This window comes from Aegilops tauschii, chromosome 5 (assembly GCF_002575655.3).
Source record: "Aegilops tauschii subsp. strangulata cultivar AL8/78 chromosome 5, Aet v6.0, whole genome shotgun sequence".
NCBI lineage: Eukaryota > Viridiplantae > Streptophyta > Magnoliopsida > Poales > Poaceae > Aegilops > Aegilops tauschii.
In genome coordinates, this window is record NC_053039.3 from 414328365 (window position 1) to 414347793 (window position 19429).

The following is a 19429-nucleotide window of genomic DNA, read 5'->3' on the forward strand; positions in this document are numbered from 1 at the left end:
AAAGAATATCAAACGGAGTCCAAACGGAATGAAACCTTCAGGAACATGATTTTTGGAACAAACGTGATCCAGAGGACTTGGAGTCTACGTAAAGCAATCAACGAGGAGAGCATGAGGCAGGGGGCGCCTACCCCCCCCATGCGCGCCCTCCACCCTCATGGGGCCCACGTTGCTCCACCGACGTACTTCTTCCTCCTATATCTACCTACGTACTCCCAAACCATCAGATACGGAGCCAAAACCCTATTTCCACCACCGCAACCTTCTGTACCCGTGAGATCCCATCTTGGGGCCTTTTCCGGCGCTCCGCCGGAGGGGGCATTGATCACGGAGGGCTTCTACATCAACACCATAGCCTCTCCGATGATGTGTGAGTAGTTTACCTCAAACCTTCATGTTCATAGTTATTAGCTAGATGGCTTCTTCTCTCTCTTTGGATCTCAATACAATGTTCTCCTCGATCTTCTTGGAGATCTATTCGATGTAATCTTCTTTTGCGGTGTGTTTGTCGAGATCCGATGAATTGTGGGTTTATGATCAAGATTATCTATGAACAATATTTTAATATCCTTTGAATTCTTTTATGTATAATTGGTTATCTTTGCAAGTCTCTTCGAATTATCAGTTTGGTTTGGCCTAATAGATTGATCTTTCTCGCAATGGGAGAAGTGCTTAGCTTTGGGTTCAATCTTGCAGTGCTCGATCCCAGTGACAGAAAGGGAAACGACACGTATTGTATTGTTGCCATCGAGGATTAAATGATGGGGTTTATATCATATTGCATGAGTTTATCCCTCTACATCATGTAATCTTGCTTAAAGCGTTACTCTGTTCTTATGAACTTAATACTCTAGATGCATGCTGGATAGCGGTCGATGTGTGGAGTAATAGTAGTAGATGCAGGCAGGAGTCGGTCTACTTGTCACGGACGTGATGCCTATATACATGATCATACCTAGATATTCTCATAACTATGCTCAATTCTATCAATTGCTCGACAGTAATTTGTTTACCCACCGTAATACTTATGCTCTTGAGAGAAGCCACTAGTGAAACCTATGGCCCCCGGGTCTATTTTCCATCATATTAATCTTCCAACACTTAGCTATTTTATTGCCGTCTATTTTAGTTTGCATCTTTATCATAAAAATACCAAAAATCTTATCTTATCATATCTATCAGATCTCACTCTCGTAAGTGACCGTGAAGGGATTGACAACCCCTTTATCGCGTTGGTTGCGAGGTTCTTATTTGTTTGTGTAGGTGCGTGGGACTTGTACGTGATCTCCTACTGGATTGATACCTTGGTTCTCAAAAACTGAGGGAAATACTTACGCTACTTTACTGCATCACCCTTTCCTCTTCAAGGGAAAACCAACGCAGTGCTCAAGAGGTAGCAAGAAGGATTTCTGGCGCCGTTGCCAGGGAGATTTGTGCCAAGTCAAGTCAAAATTTGACTCCCGATAACGAGCCATTTCTGGCGCCGTTGCCAGGGAGATTCAAGCCAAGTCAAGACATACCAATTACCCATGACAAACTCTTATCCCTCGCATTACATTATTTGCCATTTGCCTCTCATTTTCCTCTCCCCCACTTCACCCTTGCCGTTTTATTCGCCCTTTCTTTTCCGTTCGCCTCTTTTTCGCTTGCTTCTTATTTGGTCGTGTGTTGGATTGCTTGCTTGTCACGATGGCTCAAGATAATACTAAATTGTGTGACTTTACCAATACCAACAACAATGATTTTCTTAGCACTCCGATTGCTCCTCTTACCGATGCTGAATCTTTTGAAATTAATGCTGCTTTGTTGAATCTTGTCATGAAAGATCAATTCGCTGGCCTTCCTAGTGAAGATGCCGCTACCCATATGAATAGCTTCGTTGATTTGTGTGATATGCAAAAGAAGAAAGATGTGGACAATGATATTGTTAAATTGAAGCTATTTCCTTTTTCGCTTAGAGATCGTGCTAAAGTTTGGTTTCCGTCTTTGCCTAAAAATAGTATTGATTCATGGAATAAGTGCAAAGATGCTTTTATCTCTAAGTATTTTCCTCCCGCTAAGATCATCTCTCTTAGAAACGATATCATGAATTTTAAGCAACTCGATCATGAACATGTTGCACAAGCTTGGGAGAGGATGAAATTAATGATACGTAATTGCCCTACACATGGTTTGAATCTTTGGATGATTATACAAAAAATTTATGCCGGATTGAATTATGCTTCTACAAATCTTTTAGATTCGGCCGCGGGAGGCACTTTTATGGAAATCACCTTAGGAGAAGCTACTAAACTCCTAGATAATATTATGGTTAATTATTCTCAATGGCACACCGAAAGATCCACTAATAAAAAAGTGCATGCGATAGAAGAAATTAATGTTTTGAGTGGAAAGATGGATGAACTTATGAAATTATTTGCTACTAAAAGTGTTTCTTCTGATCCTAATGATATGCCTTTGTCTACTTTGATTGAGAATAATAATGAATCTATGGATGTGAATTTTGTTGGTAGGAATAATTTTGGTAACAACGCGTATAGAGGAAACTTTAATCCTAGGCCGTTCCCTAGTAATTCCTCTAATAATTATGGTAATTCCTACAACAATTCCTATGGAACTTTTAATAAGATGCCCTCTGAATGTGAGACTAGTGTTAAGGAGTTTATGAATTCGCAAAAGAATTTCAATGCTTTGCTTGAAGAAAAATTGCTTAAGGTTGATGAATTGGCTAGGAACATTGATAGAATTTCTCTTGATGTTGATTCTTTGAAACTTAGGTCTATTCCACCAAAGCATGATATCAATGAGTCTCTCAAAGACATGAGAATTTCCATTGATGAGTGCAAAGAAAGAACCGCTAGGATGCGTGCTAAGAAAGATTGCTTTGTGAAAGCGTGTTCTTCTAGTTTCTATGAAAATAAAGACGAAGATCTAAAAGTTATTGATGCGTCTCCTATTAAATCTTTGTTTTGCAATATGAATCTTGATAATGATGGGACTGGAGATGAGTCATCTTTACCTAGGAGGCATCCCAAAAATTCGGAGTTTTTAGATCTTGATGCAAAAATTGGTAAAAGTGGGATTGAAGAGATTAAAACTTTAGATATTAATGAACCCACTATTTTGGATTTCAAGGAATTTAATTATGATAATTGCTCTTTGATATATTGTATTTCCTTGTTGCAATCCGTGCTAAATTCTCCTCATGCTTATAGCCAAAATAAAGCTTTTACCAAACATATCGTTGATGCTTTAATGCAATCTTATGAAGAAAAACTTGAGTTGGAAGTTTATATCCCTAGAAAACTTTATGATGAGTGGGAACCTACTATTAAAATTAAAATAAAAGATCATGAATGCTATGCTTTGTGTGATTTGGGTGCTAGTGTTTCCACGATTCCAAAAACTTTGTGTGATTTGTTAGGTTTCCGCGAATTTGATGATTGCTCTTTAAACTTGCACCTTGCGGATTCCACTATTAAGAAACCTATGGGAAGAATTAATGATGTTCTTATTGTTGCAAATAGGAACTATGTGCCCGTAGATTTTATTGTTCTTGATATAGATTGCAATCCTTCATGTCCTATTATTCTTGGTAGACCTTTCCTTAGAACGATTGGTGCAATTATTGATATGAAGAAAGGGAATATTAGATTTCCATTTCCGTTAAGGAAAGGTATGGAACACTTCCCTAGAAAGAAAATAAAATTACCTTATGAATCTATTATGAGAGCTACTTATGGATTGCCCACCAAAGATGGCAATACGTAGATCTATCCTTGCTTTTATGCCTAGCTAGGGGCGTTAAACGATAGCGCTTGTTGGCAGGCAACCCAATTATAATTTAGTTTTTTGCTTTTTGCTTCTGTTTAGGAATAAATATGTGATCTAGCCTCTGGTCAGATTTGTTTTTATGTTTTAATTAGTGTTTGTGCCAAGTTAAACCTATAGGATCTTCTTGGATGATAGTTATTTGATCTTGCTGAAAATTCCAGAAACTTTCTGTTCACGAAAGCAATTGTTTAAAATCACCAGAACGTGATAAAATACTGATTCCAATTGCAGTAGATCAATAAACAAATTGTCTAGGTCTTACTATTTTGGTAGATTTTTCTGAGTTCCAGAAGTTTGCGTTAGTTACAGATTACTACAGACTGTTTTGTTTTTGACAGATTCTGTTTTTCGTGTGTTGTTTGCTTATTTTGATGAATCTATGGCTAGTAAAATAGTTTATAAACCATAGAGAAGTTGGAATACAGTAGGTTTAACACCAATATAAATAAAGAATGAGTTCAATACAGTACCTTGAAGTGGTGTTTTGTTTTCTTTCGCTAACAGAGCTCACGAGATTTTCTGTTGAGTTTTGTGTTGTGAAGTTTTCAAGTTTTCGGTAAAAGATTTGATGGATTATGGAAAAATGAGTGGAAAGAGCCTAAGCTTGGGTATGCCCATGGCACCCCAAGATAATCTAAGGACACCAAAAAGCCAAAGCTTGGGGATGCCCCGGAAGGCATCCCCTCTTTCGTCTTCGTCCATCGGTAACTTTACTTGGACCTATATTTTTATTCACCACATGATATGTGTTTTGCTTGGAGCGTCGTGTATTATTTGAGTCTTTTCTTTCTAGTTTACCACAATCATCCTTGCTGTACACACCTTTTGAGAGAGACACACATGATTCAGAATTTATTAGAATACTCTATGTGCTTCACTTATATTTTTTGAGCTATATAGTTTTTGCTCTAGTGCTTCACTTATATCTTTTAGAGCACGGTGGTGGATTTGTTTTGTAGAAACTATTGTTCTCTCATGCTTCACTTATATTACTTTGAGAGTCCTACAAAACAGCATGGTAATTTGCTTTAATTATGATAGGCATCCAAGATTAGTAAAAAAAAATCTTATGAGTGTGTTGAATACTATGAGAAGTTTGATGCTTGAAAATTGTTTTAAGATATGAAGATGGTGATATTAGAGTCATGCTAGTTGAGTAGTTATGAATTTGAGAAATACTTGTGTTAAAGTTTGTGATTCCCGTAGCATGCACGTATGGTGAACCGTTATGTGATGAAGTCGGAGCATGATTTATTTATTGATTGTCTTCCTTATGTGTGCGGTCGGGGACGAGCGATGGTCTTTTCCTATCAATCTATCCCCTAGGAGCATGCGCGTAATACTTTGCTTTGATAACTTCTAGATTTTTGCAACAAGTATATGAGTTTTTTATGACTAATGTTGAGTCCATGGATTATACGCACTTTCTTCCTTCCACCATTGCTAGCCTCTCTAATACCGCGCACTTTTAGCCGGTATCATACACCCACCATATACCTTCCTAAAAACAGTCACCATACCTACCTATCATGGCATTTCCATAGCCATTCCGAGATATATTGCCATGCAACTTACCACCGTTCCGTTTACTATGACACGCTCCATCATCGTCATATTTCTTTGCATGATCATGTAGTTGACATCGTATTCGTGGCAAAGCCACCGTTCAGAATTCTTTGATACATGTCAGTCTTGATTCATTGCATATCCCAGTACACCGCCGGAGGCATTCACATAGAGTCATATTTTGTTCTAAGTTTTGAGTTGTAATTCTTGATTTGTAAAGTAAATAAAAGTGTGATGATCATCACTATTAGAGCATTGTCCCAAGTGAGGAAAGGATGATGGAGACTATGATTCCCCCACAAGTCGGGATGAGACTCCGGACGAAAAAAAGGAAAAAAAAAGAGGCCATAAAAAGAAGAGAAAAGGCCCAAAGAAAAAAAGAGAAAAGAGAGAAGGGACAATGCTACTATCCTTTTACCACACTTGTGCTTCAAAGTGGCACCATGATCTCCATGATAGAGAGTCTCCTATGAAATCACTTTAATATACAGTGGGAATTTTTCATTATAAAACTTGGCTTGTATATTCCAATGATGGGCTTCCTCAAAATGCCCTAGGTCTTCGTGAGCAAGCGAGTTGGATGCACACCCACTTAGTTTCTTTTGTTGAGCTTTCATATACTTATAGCTCTAGTGCATCCGTTGCATGTCAATCCCTACTCACTCACATTGATATCTATTGATGGGCATCTCCATAGCCCGTTGATACGTCTAGTTGATGTGAGACTATCTTCTCCTTTCTGTCTTCTCCACAACCACCCTTCTATTCCACATATGGTGCTATGTCCATGGCTCATGCTCATGTATTGCGTGAAGATTGAAAAAGTTTGAGAACATCAAAAGCATGAAACAATTGCTTGGATTGTCATCGGGGTTGTGTATGAGTTAAATACTTTGTGTGATGAAGATAGAGCATAGCCAGACTATATGATTTTGTAGGGATAACTTTCTTTGCCCATGTTATTTTGAGAAGACATAATTGCTTACACTACAAGAAACCTGTTAATACATGACGATTCTAATCCGTCACAGGCGAGGCAAAATCCGTCATGGGTGCCCATCCTTGACGGATTTGAAATCCGTCATGTATATCGCGTCATATCCATGATGGTCCTTGGCCGTCAAGGATCTACTACTGGCCCGCCCAGGGCCCAAACCTTTGTGATGGAGCAAACCGTCATGGACAGATGCCACGTAGACTTTTCAATTGACCAACTGGAATGACATGGCAGCCTACGTGGACACTAGATTCCGTCACAGAAATTGTCATGGATATCCTACATGGGGTAGCCCATTAGTTCGTCCCATTAGCCTATTTCATTCAGCCCATTTTTCACCAACTATATTTTTAAGCATAATGTATTACACACATCTTAATGCCAACTTTGGCAGACATGTATTTCAAAACTGTCTCACATGCACATATGAATCAAAATGCAGTCACCCACAAGTATCTACAACATAGCAGCTTACAAAATCCTCCATGAAATGATAGTTTACAACATATATCACTTGGGAAAGTTAAAAAACAGTACAATCCAGTTCACACAAATAGAACATTTAAACTATTGAAGTTGCTATTCAAGTTCTTGCAGCCGGCCCTCTTGATGGAAGTTATCATGTCAGTGCAAATTGTGATGGGCAGCACCAAGTAGCCCGGTACGCAATCATACCTAGCATATTTACAACACCATTAGATATTTGTAGATATGAATAGATTGTAAAAATAAGAGAATTGAAACAAATATAAAAAATGAATGACTCATGCTGTCCAAAATTCTTAAATCTTGCACTGCTACAAGTGAGAATAACATAGTATCTACTACATACATGTTTCATGTAGATCTGTATTAATTAAAACAACCAAGTTATGGGTAAAAAAATGAAATGTCAAGTTGTGCATATCATCCGAACAAGGAAAACAAAAACACTGGTCAAAGGGGGACAGTACATACTGCAGTGCAAAAGATACATTGAATTATCATATGTCCAGTCATATCCTTGATGATAAGTTATTAATATAGAAGAAGGGATAGTTATGCGTTGTGAAAACAAACAACTACATACTTCTACAGTTGTGTCCAGTAGTATATTATTTTTCCATCCTTGTAAGTAGGCATGAATCGACTTGTCAATATTTGGCGCAACAACACCTTTGGGTACCACCAATTTGCAAAAAATAGGTTACCCAACCCCAGAACCTTCCCTATTATATAGAGCATTACGAAATTGGATATACCCTAAAGAACAATATCCACATATTGTTGACACTTGACAATTGAAACTTAGACCAAAAAAGATATATAGTGAAAATAAAACCAGAAGGCTATGAAGGAGACAGTAATAGACCTATCTAAGAATGTGGACATTTTGCCCAAGGATGCATGTCACTTGCAACCATAAGAGATCATCAACATACAGCTGAAGAATTACTATTTGACAAGAATTAGCATTTGACAGGAACAATAATAAATAAATTAACAAGTGGTGATGCAAAATTACGACCAACAGTTTCTGAGGTAAAACGATGGCAGTGCAGCCTGGAGGATCAACATCATAAGCTTCGCTTACATGTAGCTAGGGCCACATCAATCTCCGCACCAACATCCGAAGATCCGCAGTCCCATCAAAATGTCCAACCTTAGGCTCCAATCTGGGTGTTGAGAAAATTGCATACAAAATCTGGGTGTCCATGAGATAGACCTAGGCAACACATCTGACAAAACTTAGCACACTGTTAAAACAACTTTTGACAGAGAATTGACAACATACAAGAATTTCATTTGAGCCCAAAGTGCAATGACATATTATTATTTGCTGCAAACCAAGATCGAATAAGAACACTAAACTTTTCAAACCTGCAGATTGTTACACTATTTCATTATCTATGTGTGCCTCTAAATCTCTAAAGCTACAGATTGTTACACCATTTCATTATTTCATTTTAGAGCCTCAATAATGTAGAATGGAACAGCTTATTCAGTGGTAAATCTTGTGCCCCTCCCTCTAGCTCAGGGAGTAGCTTATTCAGTGGTAAAACTGTGTGCCTCTCCCTCTGCCTCTCAACTTTTGTAGATGGAAGAAAGTTACTTCTGAATCTTGCCGTGGTATGTTCAATCATAGAAGTTTCACAACACCATATACCAACATATATTGTGAAAATGTGCCTTGACTGTCACATGCACACACCAAGAAACATCCAATATTAATTCAGATAGGAACATGTACGAACATATGCAGGATTTTCTTATCAAGAATACCAATGAGTCCTTAAGCTAGGCATGGTCAGAACTAACAAGTACTAGCTCCGTCTCAAAATATAAGACATTTTTGTAGGCCAGTTTAGCCTATAAAAATGACTTATATTTCAAGATGGACGTAGTATGACTCAACTAGCATTGATATTTGATCCTAACAACAACAAAGATGAGTAGATCCACTGGCGGAGCTTCGTGAGGGAAAAACAAGGCCATGACCCACCCAGCTCCACAGACAAATAAAACTCTTTTGTACATGTAACAGCTTAATCCAATAGCATGTCTCCCTCGCATCCAGCTATGAGCTCTCTGCCCCAATTCAGCACTGAGCAAGCCACTCAGAGATGGAGCGGTCCAATAGCCAGGCAGACGGGCGCCGCATGTAGCAACCCCTACGGTGACCCATCCCTATGCCACGACAGGCATGGCCATATGGCGGCTGCCAGCGGCTAGCCGCTGATGAACTACCCAGGCGACGAGCACAAGACCATAGAACCAGCAGGCAGCTAGCGCACAAGAAATTTCATTTATTTGTCCAAATTTTACTTGACAACATCATCCTGTTACCAGTTTCCCTATACAGGCAACCTGAAATTTCACTAACTCATGCCTACTTAACTGTATGGTTTAGAGGAAAAAAATTGGCCCGCCCAACTTATTTGTTGTAGCTCCGCCACTGAGTACATCTAACTTAGACAAGTTCTGCACATCGTTAATTATTAGTTTGCAACTACGCCAGGGAGTAAAGACAATATAAAAATATAGAGATATACCAGACTAATAACAATAGAAAGGAGAAGAACACTAATATGCTTTATTCATTACTGGCATGGCCTAATTAGGAACTAAACGTGAACCACCACACAGCTTGTCTAACTAGTACTTCCTCTGTAAACTAATATAAGAGCGTTTAGATCACTATTTTAGTATTCTAAACGCTCTTATATTAGTTTACGGAGGGAGTAGTTATTTAACACAAATTCTACACCGCTAATGCTCGCACGGTGAGAGAAGAAAAAGGAAATATCTAGCAGTGCTAGTCTGTCGGTGGCTGTAACTTGCTGTAGCTTGCGAGTATCAGGAAACAAAGTGAACACGTTTTCTGCATCAGGTTCAGTCCAAGAAAATTGGTGAGCCCCTGGAGAACTATGCTAGAGAAGAGCAGCAGGCAATTGGAAGAAAAGAAAAACAGAACGAGAGAGTCAACCTTATTGTTCTGTGGGGAATCATGATGGTCGGCACGGATGACCTCGCCGTTCAAGCTCGTCGGGTTTGAGCGTGGGGTCCCGGTCGTCGCCGTCCATGGAATTGGAGAGGCAGAGAGCTCCTACTGATCTGAATCGAAGCAAGAAATTTTGATTGGGGATGGGAGAGAAAGTAATAAAGGAGAGCAGACGAGGGGGGAGCAGGGACGAACCTTGTGCGGGGCGTCGTCGCCGTTGACGAGGTCGCGCTCGGGCCTCCAGCAGGTTACAGTCCTCGTCCTCTCCTCGTCCGGTGCTTGCTGCTCCGAATCTCCGGATGGCGAATCAGCTGCGGGCTCTGGGAAACGGAGGAGGGAGCCCCCTGCTGCAGATCCATGGCCAACGTGAGTAGCAGAAGCACGCGGCAACGGCTAGGGATGGCCGCCGCTTCCATCGGGCCACTGCAGCCGCCGTCACCATGGATCTCGGGCCGTCGTCATCGCTTGGAGGCGGGGAGGTGGAGGCGGAGGACAGGGCCGAGGAGAGGTAAGGCGTGGCGGCGGCGGATGGAGATTGAGATTGGGCAGGAGGGTCTTAGGGTTAGTTTTTATATGGGGAAAGATTTAGGGCTTTAGCCGGGCTTCAGGGCGGGCTTCAGTATGCTTGCCGGGCTGTACCAGGATATTCATGATGATTTTCAAATCTGTCATCGGAAATCTGTCATGGATTAACAGGTTTTTTGTAGTGTTAGTTAGTATGCTTGAAGTATTATTATTATTATGTTAATATTAAACATTTGTCTTGAATCTTTCGGATCTGAATATTCATACCACAAATAAGAAAACTACATTGAAAATTATGCTAAGTAGCATTCCACGTCAAAAATTCTGTTTTTATCATTTACCTACTCGAGTATGAGCAAGAATTAAGCTTGGGGATGCTTGATACGTCTCCAACGTATCTATAATTTTTGATTGTTCCATTCTATATTATATTCTATTTTGGATGTTTAATGGGCTTTACTATACACTTTTATATTATTTTTGGGACTAACCTATTAACCGGAGGCCCAGCCCAAATTGTTGTTTTTTGCCTATTTCAGTGTTTCGCAGAAAAATAATATCAAACGGAATGAAACCTTCGGGAACGTGATTTTCGGAACAACCGTGATCCAGAGGACTCGGAGTCTACATAAAGCAATCAAAGAGGAGAGCACGAGGCAGGGGGCGCGCCTACCCCCCGGCGCGCCCTCCACCCTCGTGGAGCCCATGTTGCTCCACTCACGTACTTCTTCCTCCTATATATGCCTACGTACTTCCAAACCATCAGATACGAAGCCAAAACCCTATTTCCACCGCCGCAACCTTCTATACCCGTGAGATCCCATCTTGGGGCCTTTTCCGACGCTCCGCCGGAGGGGGCATTGATCACGGAGGGCTTCTACATCAACACCATAGCCTCTCCGATGATGTGTGAGTAGTTTACCTCAGACCTTCGGGTCCATAGTTATTAGCTAGATGGCTTCTTCTCTCTCTTTAGATCTCAATACAATGTTCTCCTCGATCTTCTTGGAGATCTATTCGATGTAATCTTCTTTTGCGGTGTGTTTGTCGAGATCCGAATGGAGAAGGGAAATATACTTGAAATTGTTTTTTTCCGAATGAGATGAATTGTGGGTTTATGATCAAGATTATCTATGAACAATATTTGAATCTCCTCTGAATTCTTTGATGTATGATTGGTTATCTTTGCAAGTCTCTTCGAATTATCAGTTTCGTTTGGCCTACTAGATTGATCTTTCTTGCAATGGGAGAAGTGCTTAGCTTTGGGTTCAATCTTGCGGTGCTTGATCCCAGTGACAGAAAGGGAAACGACACGTATTGTATTGTTGCCATCGAGGATAAAAATATGGGGTTTATATCATATTTCATGAGTTTATCCCTCTACATCATGTCATCTTGCTTAAAGTGTTACTCTGTTCTTATGAACTTAATACTCTAGATGCATGCTGGATAGCGGTCGATGTGTGGACTAATAGTAGTAGATGCAGGCAGGAGTCGGTCTACTTGTCACGGACGTGATGCCTATATACATGATCATAACTAGATATTCTCATAACTATGCTCAATTCTATCAATTGCTCGACAGTAATTTGTTTACCCACCGTAATACTTATGCTCTTGAGAGAAGCCACTAGTGAAACCTATGGCCCCCGGGTCTATTTTCCATCATATTAATCTTTCAACACTTAGCTATTTTATTGCTTTTTATTTTACTTTGCATCTTTATCATAAAAATACCAAAAATATTATCTTATCATATCTATCAGATCTCACTCTCGTAAGTGACCGTGAAGGGATTGACAACCCCTTTATCGTGTTGGTTGCGAGGTTCTTATTTGTTTGTGTAGGTGCGTGGGACTTGTGCGTGATCTCCTACTGGATTGATACCTTGGTTCTCAAAAACTAAGGGAAATACTTATGCTACTTTACTGCATCACCCTTTCCTCTTCAAGGGAAAACCAACGCAGTGCTCAAGAGGTAGCATGTATACAAGTATATACCCGTGATCACCTCCCGAGTGATCACAGACCGGTAGTATAGCATGGCAGACGGACAAGAATGTAGGGCCACCGATGGAATACTAGCATCCTATACTAAGCATTTAAGATTGAAGGTAAGGATAACAACTATAGCAACAATGACAGGCTATGCATCAGAATAGGATTATCCGAAAGCAGTAACATGCTACACTACTGTAATGCAAGTAGTAGAGAGAAGGAATAGGCGATATCTGGTGATCAAGGGCGGGGGGGGGGGGGGGGCTTGCCTGCTTGCTCTAGCAAGGAGGGGTCGTCAACACCGTAGTCGAACTGGGGGTCGCCGGCAGTCTCGGGGTCTATCGAAAAGAAGTAACAAAGGGGGAACACAATAAATAGCAGAGCAATCAAAGCATCACAAAGCATAACATGGCAATACGCGGTGCTAGGGTTGACCTAACGCAGTAGTAGGCGATACCGGCGAAGGGGGGAAACATCCGGGAAAGTATTCCCGGTGTTTCACGTTTTCGGACAAACGGACCGGAGGAAGATGGTTGCAGGTTCGCTATGCTAGGGATGCGTGCCGAAAGAACGGACTGCATATTTGGATTCGTCTCGTCTTTCTGAGCAACTTTCATGTATAAGACATTTTCATCCGAGCTACGGATTATTTTATATAAATTTTTCCAAGTTTTAATTCAATTTCTGAAATTATTATTAATTCGAAATTAATAGACAAAATGCGATGGGTACCCCGCCCTCTGTACACAGAATGTACACAGAGGCTGACATGTGGGCCAGGGGGACCCAGTTGACCAGTCAATGTTTGACTAGTCAATAGGGGGTGGGGTCCCCCTGTCATTGACTGTTTAGGTTTATCTATTAGTTTAACTAAGTTAACTAACTAATTAGTTGGCTAATTAGGAAATTATTTAAGTTTGTTAATGAAATTACCAATTAATTAATGTTATTATTATTATATTTTCTTTCTCTTTTTGGGCGCCGGGACCCATATGTCATAGGCGCAGCGAGGCTTAGCGGGTGAGCGGGCAAGTGGGCAGCGGGCGAAGCCGCCGCCCGCCCTGGTAGCGAGGCGAGGTCGGGGCCATGTGAGAGAGCCGGCGACGGCCGGAGCGCTGGTCGACAGGAGCGCCGACGAGGCCAGGCGGAGGCAATGCAGGCGCGGCTGGGCGGTAGCAGAGCGGCAGCTAGTAGCAGCAACGTAGCAAGCCGTAACGGGAGCAGAGCAGCAGAAGCAGTGGGGCAACAGGCAGCGGCGAGCGGAGGCGGCGGGCGGCAACAAGAGGGCAGCAAGCGAGCAGCGCGCGGGCGACGGAGCTCTGCAGGGCGCTGGAGGTCCGGGGCGACGGGGAGCAGCAGCAGGCGGTGCGGTGGCGGGCCATAGTGGCCGGGTTCAATGCCGACGACGAGGTGGAGCGGCGGCGGCTTCGGGCGCGCTTGGCCATCGGCGATGCAGGGCATGGGGAGAGGAGGTAGGGGTCGCATTGGAAGACGGGGAAGGCAAGGAGCACGACGTCGTGCTTGGACGCGAGCTATAGCGGCTGTGGCCACGGCTGCGCCATGCCCGGCGGCAAGGAGCTTTGCCTCCGATGGCGTCGGTGGCTATGGGCACCAAATCGAACGGGGCAGAGAGGGGTTACGAGCGGGAGCTCACCTTGGATCGCAAGAAAGGCTCATCGGGGTTCGGGAGCAGCAGTGACGGCCGGAATCGACGAGGTTCGCCGGCGAGGCAGAGGAAGAAGACGGTGTCGTGGGCTACGCAGCGATGGCTCCCGACTCGGTCCGGTGGGCACGGACAATGTAGCCAAGCACGACGGGGTCTTGGACGGACAAGCTGGGCTCGGGGGTGACGGGGAGCGCGAGGGCCACGGCGGCCATGGCGGTGGATGTTTCGGGCGCCGCCAAAATCGAGAGAGAGGGCGGGAGAGGGGGAAAGTGAGGTGGTCTAGGGTTGCAAGGGGGTCGAGGGGCGTCGAGGGAGACCTTATCCCCTCCTTAGGGCCGCGGATGATCGACACGTGCTCATCAGCGGTTCGAACGGGCGTGCTGCCTCCACGGTGACAGGCATGAACAGGAGGTTGAGGATGGCCTCCTCGTGGAATGGGCCGGTACTGTAGCCAGTGGGCTCAAGTGCACACTATGCACTTGGCCCTTTTCCTAATATCTTGCTGGTATTATGCTCTAGCTACTGTTTTATATTTAATTGGTCCACCAAATCAATTTTTATATATATGAAACCTGCCACATAAATTATGTACATTATTGTGGTGCTTTACAAAAAGTTTCAGGGCACTTTGAATAGTTTAAGTAATTTTTTGAAAAGGAATAGGTTCATTAAATGGTTGTTGTTCCACTGTTTAATTCCTAGGGGCATTTTAGCAACTTAAATAATGTTGGTTTCTAAATGAAAAATAGTTAGTGAATATTTGCAACATCTCGAACATTTTTGTTTTAATATTTGAAAACATTTACCGTTTGACTTGATTTTGAATTTGAATCGGTTTCAAATTAACGCGCGTTTATCAACAGTAACCGAGGTGACGTGGCATCATTAGTAGAGGGTTACTGTAGCTTAATTATCCGAACGTCACACTTCTTCGGCTGCTCCGGTGCGTGGCGGCACTCCGCCTCCTTCTCCGCCTGCTCCGGCGCGTCCGAGCAGCCCGCCTCCTCCTCCGACTCGTCAGCAACGACGGAAGACAGCCGCCGCCGCTCTGGCGCGTCGTAGCACTCCGCCTCCTTCTCCGCCTCGTAAGCAACAAAGGAAGATAGCCGCCGCCACTCCGGATGCTCCGGCGTCTAACAGTACAGCCAGAGGCGGGAGGCAGTACAGATTCGGTCCATCTCTCAAGCCTCTAGAGAAGTGTGACGCCCCCGATTTGACCGTACACTAATCATGCACGCAAATGTGTACGATCAAGATCAGGGACTCACGGGAAGATATCACAACACAACTCTAAAACATAAATAAGTCATACAAGCATCATAATACAAGCCAGGGGCCTCGAGGGCTCAATTACAAGTGCTCGATCACAGACGAGTCAGCGGAAACAACAATATCTGAGTACAGACATAAGTTAAACAAGTTTGCCTTAAGAAGGCTAGCACAAAAGTAGCAACGATCGAAAAGGCAAGGCCTCCTGCCTGGGACCTCCTAACTACTCCTCGAAGCCGAACTCCATGTAGAATCATCCTCGGGATCTCTAGCTCCTGGACTCCAGCATCTGGTTGCGACAACCAGGTACAGAAAGGGGAAAAGAGGGAGAAAAGCAACCGTGAGTACTCATCCAAAGTACTCGCAAGCAAGGAGCTACACTGCATATGCATGGGTATATGTGTAAAGGGCCATATCAGTGGACTGAACTGCAGAATGCCAGAATAAGAGGGGGATAGCTAATCCTGTCGAAGGCTACGCTTCTGGCAGCCTCCATCTTGCAGCATGTAGAAGAGAGTAGATTGAAGTCCTCCAAGTAGCATCGCATAGCATAATCCTACCCGGCAATCCCCTCCTCGTCGCCCTAATAGAGAGCGATCACCGGGTTATATCTGGCACTTGGAAGGGTGTGTTTTATTAAGTATCCAGTTCTAGTTGTCATAAGGTCAAGGTACAACTCCGGGTCGTCCTTTTACCGAGGGACACGACTATTCGAATAGATAAACTTCCCTGCAGGGGTGCACCACATAACCCAACACGCTCGATCCCATTTGGCCAGACACACTTTACTGGGTCATGCCCGGCCTCGTAAGATCAACACGTCGCAGCCCCACCTAAGCACAACAGAGAGGTCAGCACGCCGGTCTAACCCTATGCGCGCAGGGGTCTGGGCCCATCGCCCTATGCACACCTGCACGTTGCGTACGCGGCCGGAAGCAGACCTAGCCTAGTGGCGTTCCAGTGCAATCCGGCACGCGCCACTCAGTCGCTGACGTCACGAAGGCTTCGGCTGATACCACGACGCCGGGATACCCATAACTACTCCCGCGTAGATGGTTAGTGCGTATAGACCAAATGGCCAGACTCAGATCAAATACCAAGATCTCGTTAAGCGTGTTAAGTATCTGCGAACGCCGACCAGGGCCAGGCCCACCTCTCTCCTAGGTGGTCTCAACCTGCCCTGTCGCTCTGCCACAAAGTAACAGTCGGGGGCCGTCAGGAACCCAGGCCCACCTCTACCGGGGTGGAGCCACCTGTCCTTTCAGCCCCCTCATCAGAATCACTTGCGGGTACTCAACGAGCCGACCTGACTTTAGTCGCCACATGTGTCATGCATATAATGTATATAGTATATACCCGTGATCACCTCCTGAAGTGATCACGGCCCAGTAGTATAGCATGGCAGACGGACAAGAGTGTAGGGCCACTGATGGAACACTAGCATCCTATACTAAGCAGTAGGATAGCAGGTAAGGGTACCAACTGTAGCAACAATGACAGGCTATGCATCAGGATAGGATTAACGGAAAGCAGTAACATGCTACACTACTCTAATGCAAGCAGTATAGAGAAGAATAGGCGATATCTGGTGATCAAGGGGGGGGGGCTTGCCTGGTTGCTCTGGCAAGTAGGAGGGGTCGTCAGTGACGTAGTCGACCACAGGGGCATCGACATCGTCACGGGGTCTCCCGAAGAGAAGAGGGGGGAGAAATAGTAAATACATAGCAAGCAAGTGCATAACAGGACAACAGGCAGAGCTAGACGTATTCTAACGCGGTATGAGGTGATACCGGTGAAGGGGGGAAACATCCGGGAAAGTATCCCCGGTGTTTCACGTTTTTGGACAGATGAACCGGAGGTGAAATGTTGCAGGTTCACTATGCTAGGGACGCGTGGCGGAAGAACGGACTGCTTATTCGGATTCGTCTCGTCGTTCTGAGCAACTTTCATGTAGAAAGTATTATCATCCGAGTTACGGATTATTTTATATGATTTTCTAAAGATTTAATCATTTTCTGATTTTATTATTAATTCAAAATTGAACTTATTGCATCGGCATGACGTCATACCGACATCAGCAGTCAAACAGCCACTTGACAGGTCAAACTGACGGCTCGGTCCCACCTGTCATACTCTGTGTGTTTAAACAGGGTTCATCTAAACTAAACAGAGGTTAAATTGGAAATGGGCACCACATGGTAGTGACTTACTAATTAATCAAATTAGGTTTATTTAGAAAATAGCTTAATTAGGCTAAATAATCAGAAGGGGCCCACACATCAGCTGCTGGGGCCAGCCCAGTCAGCAAGATTGATCGGTCAACCCGGTCAAGGCGGGGCCAGCAGGGAGCCACCGGTCAGCGACCCAGCGGGTGGCCCCGAGGCAGCCACGTCAGCGCGACCGGCGGTGAAGCTCCGGCGATGCGGATCGCGGCGGCGCGGCTCGGGACTTCACCGGAAACGGGCTACGGGGCACCGTTTGGCCCGCGCTATAGCGCGTTCGAAAGCGGGGGCGAAGCCGCGTCGTTCTGTGGCTACGGCATGGTCGGAGCGGGGGTGCATCGACGGCGGCGACCTCAACGGCGGAGGTCGGAGGTCGGGCACGGGTGGAGCGGTGCTAGGGGGTACGGCGAGCGGCGCGGATCTGCTCTACGGGGCCCTTGGAGCCCCAGGAGCATGGGGCCGAGCTCGCTTTTGAGCTCAGGGGACCGAGGCCGCGACGGCGAGGCGAACTGCAACGGCGAGCTCTCGGACGCGGTGGCGGGGCTAGCTCGGGGGCGCGGGCGAGCGAACGGCGAGGGAGAGGAGAAGCGGAAGCTCACCACCGTTGCTGAGAAGGCCCGGGGAAGACGCGCGGCTGCCGGAGTTGTTGGCGAGGCAGCGGTGGTTCGAGGAGGAAGAAGAAGGTTGGGCCGACGAAGGAGGGGCTTTCGGCTCCTGCGTGCGGGCGTGGACGACGGAGTGGACGGCGGCGGTCCTCCTGGGCCTGTCAGCGTGGAGAGGGGATGCTGGTGGCCGCGTCGACGGTGAGGCGCGGTGGCGGGCGTGAGCTCGGCTGCGAGCAGAGACGGCGAGGACGGGGGTGTGGCGTCAGCTGCGAGGTGGCTCCGCTTGCTCCAGCTGTTGTAGGTGAGGTGGACGGCTGCGGCGGGCCTTCTAGGCCCCTTGGCTGGCCTTGGGGAGGCCGGCGGCCACGAGTCCCACCGGAGAGCGACCTTAGCGGGTTCGGTCGAGGTGGGGGGAGGGTGGATACGAGGGAGAGAGCGGAGGGGGAAAAATATCCCAGGGAACTGACGAGGAGAGGGAGGAGTAACTCGGTCTTATCCCCACGACGACGTGGGCCAGCTCGGGTGGCTAAGGCTCGGGGGGGTAGGGAGCCTTTCCTTTCTTTTGTTTTATTTCTATTATTATTATTTTCAGTTATGCAATTTTAGTCACTGTTTTGCATTAAGTAGAGCCTCCAAATGATTTTTGTTAGAAGAGCCACTTGGTACATAAATACTAGGCAATAGTTTAAGTTGGACCAAAAAGTTTCAAGCATTTGGGAGTGTTTAACTATTTTTGGGAAAAATTGAAAAGGCAAAAACAATTGTTGCTGAACCACTAAATAAATCTCGGGGGGCACTTTGGGAATCCAAAAAGAGGTTGGTCCCAATATGACATGTATCCAGGGATTATTTGCCACACTTTGAACATTTTAGTTTTCATGTTTGGCAATTTTTGAATTTCGACTTTGATTTGAATTTGAATTTCGAATCGATTTTGAACTAACACGAGATTAACAACAGTAACCGTGGTGATGTGGCATCATTAACGTGGGATTACTGTAGCCTAACTACCCGGTCGTCACAATTCTCCTCCACTACAAGAAATCTCGTCCCGAGATTTAGGAGCGGTTATAAGGGGGAAGGGATCTGGTTACGAAATTATAACGATTCTTCTCGGCCATTGTTGCTCTTCTCGAAGAGGTCGATCCATTACATTGATGTCTTCAGTCCTCTGCTTCAGGTCATCATGATGAAGTTTGTCGTCCTTCCTTCAGGATCTTCACCGTACTTACGAAAGGGTGAGAAGGGAAAACCCTATAAGGACGGA

The 19429-nt window shown here is 44.7% G+C and overlaps 1 long non-coding RNA gene across 4 annotated transcripts; it reads right to left on the minus strand.

The window, feature by feature from the left end:
- Positions 1 to 6728: 6728 nt before the first annotated feature.
- LOC109773599 (uncharacterized) lies at positions 6729 to 10416 on the minus strand. 4 transcript variants are annotated; one of them, XR_005757736.3, is made up of 4 exons: positions 10074 to 10416; positions 9864 to 9991; positions 7971 to 8102; positions 6799 to 7072 (listed from the first exon to the last, which is right to left on the minus strand). It is a non-coding gene; the product is annotated as an uncharacterized lncRNA (long non-coding RNA). The 4 variants fall into 4 exon arrangements; XR_005757735.3 differs by having other exon boundaries at positions 7971 to 8115; XR_002235387.4 differs by lacking the exons at positions 9864 to 9991; positions 10074 to 10416 and having other exon boundaries at positions 6729 to 7072; positions 7749 to 9857.
- Positions 10417 to 19429: the final 9013 nt, after the last annotated feature.